Source organism: Cupressus sempervirens, chromosome 8 (genome assembly GCF_028749045.1).
Source record: "Cupressus sempervirens isolate cs-2001-9-10 chromosome 8, ASM2874904v1, whole genome shotgun sequence".
Classification (NCBI taxonomy): Eukaryota; Viridiplantae; Streptophyta; class Pinopsida; order Cupressales; family Cupressaceae; genus Cupressus; species Cupressus sempervirens.
Window position 1 is genome coordinate 353,465,269 of NC_143125.1, and position 10,537 is coordinate 353,475,805.

A 10,537-nucleotide genomic window follows, 5' to 3' on the forward strand; every position below is an offset into this window, starting at 1 on the left:
AATCATCTATGCGGTCATATAAGGTGTTCCATTGACCACTATCAATGTATTAAGTTATACGTATAAGATTAGTTACTTGGGGGAGTGGGGGGATTAGTAATCGCCAACCCAAATCAAACTTGTCAATCTAATTTAACCTTTAACCTCTTAAACTTCCTATTAGCACAATAGGTAGAATAAACTTTAAAGTAACATGCAAAACATGAAAAAAAATAAAAAATACACACAAATATAAAACCATATACATCTCATGGAAACCCGATTAGGGTAAAAATCATGGTGTGAGAATGATGGTCACAAATTGTGTACTCTTTTGAAATATGCTCTATTAGGAGCTTTCTTGGTTAAGGGTTACAACAACACTGTTAGGTGATACTTAGTTAAGGGGTTTCCTTGGAGACCTATTATATTATTATACCCTATTAGGCCTAACCTTGTTAGAGAAATTTAAACACTCTTTTTAGAATGTCACCTAGTACTTGAGGATTTTTCAAAGATCTATTAAGATCACCCAATTAAGGGATTCTCTACTACTATGGTTAGAGAGTAACATAAAAAAAATGATATTTAATTTGTATCACCTCTTCTAAATTATATCCAATAAAGATTTGTAACACCTCAACATATTATACTTGATCCTCTATATTGATTTCACTTAACTATGTGCCTTCCTCTATGATCATAACCTTCTCTAATCTTATGTACTATGATATTCAACCATGACAACAAACTTATTTGTTTAGCTTCCTTAATTAGAATTACTTCAATCACAAAACCTAAACCTAAATACAATTATCTAGATTAATCATAATAGATCTAATCATTCATTATTTCTTTTCTCCAACCTTGTCGACCTTACATTTGATCTTTACCTTGAGAATTGTTCCTTCTCAATAAGTCATTTTGACCTTATAGGAACTTCTTGAAGAATATTCCTTGAATGTATTATCTCAATTTTTCTGTCATTTCCTTTTTACTAAATTTATGTGATATCCTTCCAATTATCCAACACAATTCATCATTTCTAATACTAATTCAAACTTTATGATTGCATCGTGGATCTTTTCTAATTGTTCTTTGTTCACCAACAAGTCTTTTTTGTTTATATATTTACCTAGTATTCCTCTATACATATTTGTCTAGTTTACTAATAAGACTTAGTTTACCAATAAGACCTTATTTATGTGTTTATTTGTTTAGTTTACATGTTTAACTTTTCTTGTTTACATCACTTCCAATTGATCAAATTACCTTTACATGTTGTCATTATAGGGTTCTATCTTAAGTAACCATATCATGGACTAGCAAAATCATGAATCATATTCAACAATATATTCAACTAAATTCTCTTCAAATTTGATGAAATATTCAAATAATTCACCTCTTCATCATTAGTTACACAATTTGATTCCTATCTTCATAACTTACTCAAATCTTTACATATATGGGAATTATCGTGGACTTAACATCTATCTACATCACTTAAAATTTATGTATGGTAGAAATTCTTAATTCATTTTGATACTTACACTTTCCTCTAATGAATATGTGGTAACATGTTAAAAGACTTAGTCAAATAGATTGACATCAATGGCAAGATTATAACTGATTTTCTTTTACTCAAGTAACTATTCTAGTCAACATTATTAATTAGTTATACCAACAATCTCTCCCTTTGGCATTTATGGAAATACTATTTGATACTATAGATAAAAGTGGAAACATAAATTCCTCTATGTTATGCCAAAGCATCACCTTCATCATTTTATTGGAATAACTACGGGGGTGGTGGTGGGTGGGTGAATCAGTTATCCAAGGTCCAAATGTACAGATTAAACTTTTCAGTACTCAGCAAATACATGTGTATACATTGATTAGATCATCCAATATCTCAAACCTTAGTATATTAAACCTAGGTAAAATAAACTTTTTTGAAATGTAAACATGAAATACCACAAATTTAATCACACAATTTGATACAAGGATTTAATATGGAAACCCAATTTGGAAAAAACCACTAGTAACATGCTACCAATTTTCACTCTTCTGAAGTGAGCCCTATGAGGAACCAACCCTGTTAAAAGTTACAATACACATGCTATTAAATGTGACCTTGATTAAAGGATTTCAAACACCCTATTAAAAGTAAACCTTGTTAGAGGAATTTAGAACATTCCATTAGAATGTCACCTGGTTAAAGGATTTACTTATGACTGTTAGGTCAACCTTAATCCAAAGGATTTATTCAAACTAGTACAATTGCTAGAAAATAACACTAGGACTTGATTTGATAACAAAACAACTCACTTGTAGATTACAAATCTCTCATCCAGCTTGGCATTTATTCCCATTCATCTCTGATTTCTTGTTCACCCTTCAAGCCTTGACCTCCTTAAGCCTTCATTCTTAGTATGACAACTGCAAATTCATTCCTTCAATCACCATATGAAGAAACACCTCCAGAATCCTTTTCTTTTTTGCTTACATACTTCACACTTTGCTTCTCTCCTTGTATCTCCTTATATAGAGAATTTTGATTTTTGTCACTTCATCACAATCATCCATCTTAGGGTTAGGTTAGATTCATCAAATCCTCCCTCTTCTCCATTATGTTCCCTCTAGAAAATTCTCTTACAATCCTCTTCAAATTCATCTTCAAAAGCTTTATCTTGAATCTTGTGTCACTAACTCATCATACTTATCTTTAACATGTTTCACAAAATTCAAGAAAATAAATTTTTCGGCTCAGATTTGTCAAATCTTCAATCAAACTCATTTTACTATCACTCGGCAATAACATGTTTTCTTGGCAATAACTATCATTTGATGCTTGGTCAACACTAGGTTTCTTGACATACACTAAGTCTTCACTCGGTCATTACTGCCATTCTTTAATGCTCGACAAATACTAAAATTTGTTCATGCTCAACACAACTAACTTTTTGCTTGGCCTAAACTAAATTGCTTGGCTTCCACTATTTTCTCACTCAGGCTTGGCAGACACATTTCTTTTTTATTAGTCTTCTTCTTGTCTTTTCTCAAGTATCCTTTCATTATATCCTTAAGTAGATAAACAATACACTATATCAACAAAGTCTTACTTGGTCTTAGTGCTCCTTTTATACACCATATAACCCAACATTTCTCTAGGTACTCTTGTTATCCTTTCTTTTCAAATCCTCTTCATCAAACAATCAAATGATAACATTTAGACCAAAGTTAGCAATTGTCTTACAACAAGAAGCAGGTTTGACATCAGTGACAAAATAATGATTGTTCACATGATAGGTTTCAACAATCTCCCTTATCTCTATACTTCAACAATCTTCTTTTTCAACACATTTGTTGTCATCCACTAACTAATCACATTCTACCTATGCCAATACTCCCTTGATGAGTATTCTTTCTATTCTGACTTGATGTCATCTCTACTTTGCTTAGTTCCTCTTGTTTTCTTGTCCCCCTTTATTATAGCTTCAAATATTTCTAAAGAGTGTTATCTCTTTCTTAATCAATGTTACTTTTGTCTATGTCATAAATTGTTTCCATTTTTTTCATAGAACATATTCTCCTTGTAATGTATAACTCCCTCTTTTACAACAATGCAAAATATGTGTTGGCAATTTGACTAAGGTAAGTTGATAGGATTTGTCATTGATGACAATATTATGGTACAGTAAGGTCACTGAAAATAAAAATTGAGTTTGGTAATGATTAATCAAGAAAATTGTCTAAGTACTAAATGGGGTTACAGTGCACAGTCATCTAGATTATTTCAGTGAGCTTTGCAGGGATCAAATACATGGATAAAAACTGGAAGGATGACAATTTGGACAGTGTAGAATATATGTTGAAGGCCACTAAACTTGATGTTATTCTTTGCATGAATGATGGAAATTCTAATGACATTCATTATAGAATCAAGTATAAGGTAGAGTATTGGAAAATTGGTCAAGGAATTGATTTGGCTTGTCAAATCCAGAAATTGACAAAGTAGGGAGAGCATCCTAGATGTTAACCCTATGCTAGAAGAATCTGATATTATATTTTTGGTAATGTGTGATTAAGTGAAAGGTCAAAAAGTTGATGGAATCAATATAAAGGAAAGGATTTTCTTTTAGCAAAGATGTCAATTGTAGTGTAATGATATGACTACTAAATACACACTTTATTGATGGTGTATAGATGTGAATTTGATGGTTAGAGAATAATAGATAGTTATATGTTGATTGGATGCAAGGAACTATAAAAGACTAATCAGATATCAAAGATATCAACATAGTCAAGTTTTTGGTATTACTCTATACTACTTACTGTATCACCTAATTTAGTAGTGCAATCATGAATACTAACTATTAAATGAAAGCATTAACAATACTAAACAAGCCAACACTTATGATAGGATGAAGGTTATCACCAAGCAAGGAAGCAAACCAAGAATAATAGAATCCTCAAGGCATAGCCCTTGACGAAGTGGATTTGTCCCTAATAAGAGGGGATGTATGCTCATGTTGTACTCAAGCTTCTAAAGGATGGGGGGTTTTACCAAATGTGTGTATGGATGAGGATTTCAAACAATGGAGGTATGGAGGGATTTCAACATTATGATGGTATTTTAGTAATTTTTAAGCTCTCAAAATAGCATTATAACATTGCATGAATAGTGGATGATATTTGTGAAGGGAGAGGGTTTCATTTATACGCCAAAGGGTAGAGAGATGGATGGTCAGGATGCAAGGATGATAAGATGGTGAAGGAGGGCCAAGATGCACTCAAAAGAAAGCACATGGATTGTGCTTGTTTGGCATCAAAAGGGAGGTGAAATTTGTAAGAGGGATGTAAGAGTCATCAAGTGAGGTGGAAGAGATATTTTGAGGATGTTAACTTTGTCTTGGGTTAGCAAGTCTTAACCCTTGCTTAAAGTTGTGCACATGTATAGGAGGGGGATTAGGATTAGCTTAAAAAGGGGGTTAGGGGGTAAGTGAGGTTAGTATGGGTGAATGGGTTGGATTAGGGGTAAAGGTTGGGTTTAGAGATGTTTTAGGGGTTTAGATATTTTATTAAATGATTTATTTAATAAAATGAGGATATGGGATTAAATTAAATAGATTTGAGAATTCATTTAATTTAATAGAGGAATAGAGATTTAATTGATAAATTAATTTTGAGGGATCATTTGATTTTGTCAATTGGACTATAGTTAATTAAATTAATTAATTACCTAGGAGATGACGATTAATTAATTAAATAGCAAATATTTAATCAATAATTTCCTAGGAGAAGACTCAATATGACTACCTAGTGATGTAATCAAATTTAGATGTCTACATTTTTCCCCTCTTTGACATAGTGTTGAAACAACACTATTTCAAAAAAGTTCAAATATAAACAATGCAAAGAATACTTTTTAAAGCAACATGGTTGCCCCATTTTTGAGTAGAAAAAGAGAGAATGGATTGTGTGATGCCCCCTCAAGAAGGTGGAGAGGAAAGAAAATGAGGCACATCAGCTTTTTGAAAAAAAAAATCATTAAGCGAGTGGGGGCTAAGAGGACATGGAAGAGGGAAAAACAAGGAAAAAAGAGAAAAAGTGGAGGAAAAAGAAGGGTGATGGTCAAAAGGGAAATCACCAAAGGACCTATAAAGGTAGCAAGGGCACCAAGGGGCCCTATAAGTTCCAGGAAGAGGGCTAGAAGGGGTCATTGGAATTCAGATTGACAAGGAGATATAGCTGCTAGGAGCTTTGAGTTGGAGATTACGATGGTAGTGATAGGATGATCGAAGCATCGAGTTGATGTAGTGCGACGAGTACAAGTATGGTGGACACCTGATAAATCGATAAGATCAAAAACCTTCTTCATATTTTTATTTTTGGTAGTAGTTATAGCATTCCTGTGAAAGAAAAAAAGTAATCCCACATACATGGGTCTGACAGGAATGCGCATGGGATTGGCGGGATCATGATCTCACAAAAAAAGCTTAGAGGTAGGAAAATTTTATTGGTTGATGTAGTTTATTGTAGTATCATGATCTTAGGAAGGGATTTGACATAGGATTGCTTGTTTCTTAGCGAGATCGTGTTCCCTCTAGAAGGAATGCAAATACGTCTGCGAGAATGCAATCCCACAGTAAGATGGGTCAACCCGAGGATGGATTTGTTTTGAATAGGGTAGGAAAGGGAAAAACATGATCCCACTAGAACAAGTGTGTGCAAGATTGCTAAGTCAAGCTAGCGCAGAAGCACGTGTGCAGGAATGTGGTCAACGGGTCAAGGGTGGGCTAGAGTCAAAGCCATGATCTTGCGGGAAGATATGTCTGAGGGAATGCAAGAGGCTGGGTGCATGGGTACGCATTCAAAGGAATGCAAGTCAAACTAGGAGGGGATGGTTAGTCAAAGCTGTGATCCCATTGGGAGATACATCTGTGAGGATGTGAGAGTCGATTGTCACGAGAATAGTGTTGCGGGATCATGGATCAAATGGGCTAGGATAGGGACAATAATTTTTGCAATCTTGCGAGAACATATATCTACGGGAATGCAGGGATCAGGTTTCATGGGAATGCATTTTATGGGAATGTGGGTTTGGCAAAAAAAACTTAGGAAAAGATTTGGGTTGGGTAAGAGAAGGGGTGGGAAGCTAGGGTAGGTAAAATTTGAGAATGAATACTGACATTGGAGTAGGTTTTGTGATGTGCAGTAATCACTAGATGTGTTGGTATTGTGAGAGTGGTGAGTGGTTGTACTACATGCAGGAGAGATGCTAACACCTATAGACTGGGTGAGGGTTGAGGCCATTGGATTTGGTTACCTGGGGCGGTTGCCCCACACTCGTACATATATGGCAATGGTTACAGCCTTGTGCGAGCGGTAGCACAGCAAGACCGCAACCTTCCACTTGCTGACTAGGGAGATGACAATGACCTTGGAGGATGCATATTAGATTTTTAGACTACCAATACAGGGGATGCCAGTGATGGTGACTAGGGAGATGATAGCAGAGGCAACAATACAAGGACTAGTGGGGCCTACAGTGGAGTATAGGATTTGGTGGGGGTAGTTTGCATTGGATGATCACTTAGATCGAGTGGCCCCAGAGAGGTTGATCTATTTCTATGTGTTGGGACTAGTCTCTAGATACATCACTCCAAATATAGGTGGGACAGGAGTGACCCTGGCACTGATACCAGTGGTGATGCAGATAGTCGATGCAAGAGTCCCAATAGCATGGGGGTCCTTCATGTTGGCAGAGTTATATAGGGATATGAACTAGATAGTTTACCAGGGTGTCAATTGGCAGGGGAGGAGTATAGGTTTCCCCACTTTTCTATAGGTGTGGGCCTAGGAACACATTGTAGTGCTCAAGTCACTTGGTCCCTGAGATAGACAAACAAAGGAGCTAGTGGCTTACAGCTAGATCGAGCCATTGAATTGCCACCATACAAATGTGGTAGATTACTGGAGAGTCATGCTTGATGATGTGGTGACAGTGGTATGGAGGCCATACATGGGCCTGGGGCCATGGGTGGAGGATGGGGAGTAACTACTATACACCATATCTATGTGCTTTATGTTTGGGTGATGGGCATACATTGTGGAGTAGTATAGGCTAGATAGGGTGCTATGACAGTTTGGGTGGCGGTAGATAGCTCCAGGGGAGCCAAACTAGTATCAGCAGGGTACACATGAGCCAGTATCAACGTACAAGCCAACCCTTCAAAGAGATGGTTTGCTGAGGGTGTGGCCGAAGCTGGAGCCACAACAGTGGGACTAGTTCGCTGGGGCAGAAGATGTGGGCTCCACTCAAGAGTACCAAGATAGCTTTGTGTGGCCAAGACTAGTGGGTTGAGTGCAGGCTACTAGGGTAGTAGTGGTGGCTGGAGAGCTAGCTCGAGTAGTACGATAGGGTAGATATGTAGCCAGAGGGCTATGAAAATGGGTAAAGGCCATTGCAGAGGAGGGGCCAGCTCGACAGAGGTGGAGGGTAGGGAGACAGGAGAGAAGAGGAGAGGGAGGTAGAGGAGAGAGTAGAGGAGAGGGAGGCTGAGCCAACTAGAGCTGGAGAGGAGAGAGTAGAGGAGAGGATGCCATAGGGGGAGAGGGAGCAGAGGCCATTGAGGCCAGCAGGGGGTGATGGAGGAGGGCCAATAGTAGGGGGAGGGGGTGGTGGATGGGCAGCTCGATATGCCTCATTATAATAGACACATGAAATGACCAGCCAACTACTCTATGACACATAGCAAGAGCAAGATCAGCTTCGAATAGAGCAAGATCAGCTATAGCAAGAGCAAGATATAACACAGGGGTAGGTTGACAGGGCAAATATTGAGGTGGGGAGGTTGTAGATATAGGTGGGGCAGATGGAGGGTAGGTTGGATGTGGTGAGCCTGGAGAGGTAGGTGGTACAAGCAAGGTTAGACGCCTTGTAGCAGGATCAAGATAGGCTAGTGGTGGAGGTGTCAACCCTACGAGCACAAGTAGTGGGTGGAGGGATAGATGAGCTAAGGTGTCTATGAGTCAAGGTGGAGGAGCTTAGGGAGAGGGCTAGATTCTATCAGGGTAGATACCATGGAGCGGTCCCAATAGACTAGATAGAGCACTACAAATGACTGACATAGTCGGGGATAGCTGGGACCCATACAGGTATGCAAGGAGGGGGGGAAAGTGGATGGAGCACTAGAGGGGAGAGTACAGATAGGTCTTAGTGCACTAGGCATAGTCATAGGATAGGACAAAGCCAGAGGTGGGGACAAGGGTGAGGGGAGGAGGGATGAGGCGAAGAGCTTAGGGACAAGAGGGGGATTGATGAGGCCACCACCTCCACCACCACTAGCACTAGGGGTATGGGAGATGCAAAGGAGCCGAAGGAGTCAAATCAATGACCAATGATAGGCTAGATTTTTTTTTGCATGATGAGGATTTTGTACAGATCGATAGTTTTTATTGATATATGTATATTTTGTACAGGCACAGACCCATTGTATGATATGGACATTGTATATCAGGACTTTGATGGACTATATTCTTTCATTTTTTCATTGATTCATTGCGGAGGGGATTACATATATATATATATATATATATATATATATATATATATATATATATATATATATAGCTGATCATTCTTTGGGGTGGGATATGTGTTATGGACTTTTGATGACATGAGCATTGTTGATGATGTATGTTTAGACTGATATGTTGGATATGAAGGATGTGATTTTTGATGATATTGCTGACGACTTGTGATGCAGGATATGATTTTCTATGATGACAGATATGATTTTGATGACAGTTTATGATGCAAGATGTGATTTTGTATGATGAGAGATATGATTTCACTGACAATTTATGATGCAAGATGTGATTTTCTATGATGAGAGATATGATTTTGATAGGTTTATGATGTGATTTTCTATGATAGCATGGATATGATGTGATGTGATTTTCTCTGTGATATGCCAGATCTGATGGGAGACATTTTGATGTGATCCTTGATGATGTGATTTACTTTATGATATGTTTTGATATGCTATTTGTATGATGATGAGAACGTCAAATAATACTCAAATGAACACAAACTAAAAGATAAGTGAGAAATATAAAATGAATCACCAACTAAAGTCTAAACGGGAAATTTATGATGTTTTAAATGAACATAATGTAAAGGATAAACATGAGATTTATGATATGTGAACACAGATTAAAACAAAATGAAATATGAATTACAATGTTGTGAAATGAACCACAAACAAATTATAAATTATAGGTCTAAAATGAATCACAAACTAAAGAATGAACTAACATGAAGCACAAACTAATGATGAACTATCTCACTAACATGAATCACAAACGAATGATGAACTATCTCACTAAGATGAAAATGAGAAATTTATGATATGCTAAAAAATAGACACAAACTGATGACAAACTATCACACTAAGATGAAAATGAGAAATTTATGATATGCTTAAAAATGGACATAAACTACAAGATACATCTAATACTTATGATAAGCATGTGAAGAAATAAGAGAGAGCTGATGTATGATAAAAGGATACAAGCTATGATAAGACAACGAGCTAGATTCTAGGAGAGATAGGAAAAATTATGATAATGGAATTAGGATAATCAATACCTAAATTAGGATAGTGGTCTATGATAGAAAAAATGGTCGTAAAACATAGGAGATATTGAATCTAAGGAGAATGATGTTGGAACATGAGTGACCAAAAAACTCGTAGTCAAAAGGATAGTAGAGTTGAGAACTAGGATAGTGACTTATGATAGGGATCATATCATTATGGTGGTGAAATCATAGCCTAAAGGGATGAGAAGTTGTGCGAGAAGGATAATGAAAACAAGTGTCAATGTTTGATGATTTGAATCGAAAGATTTTGATAGCAGAAAAAGCTGAAGTTTGAGAGAGATAGGTGCCATAAAGGAAGAGGATACCATGGGTGATGGAGTAACAAGAAAATAAATGTGAGGTGTATGAGAAGCTTGAGCGCGGGGTACTTCGTGAGGAAGTTCCACCATT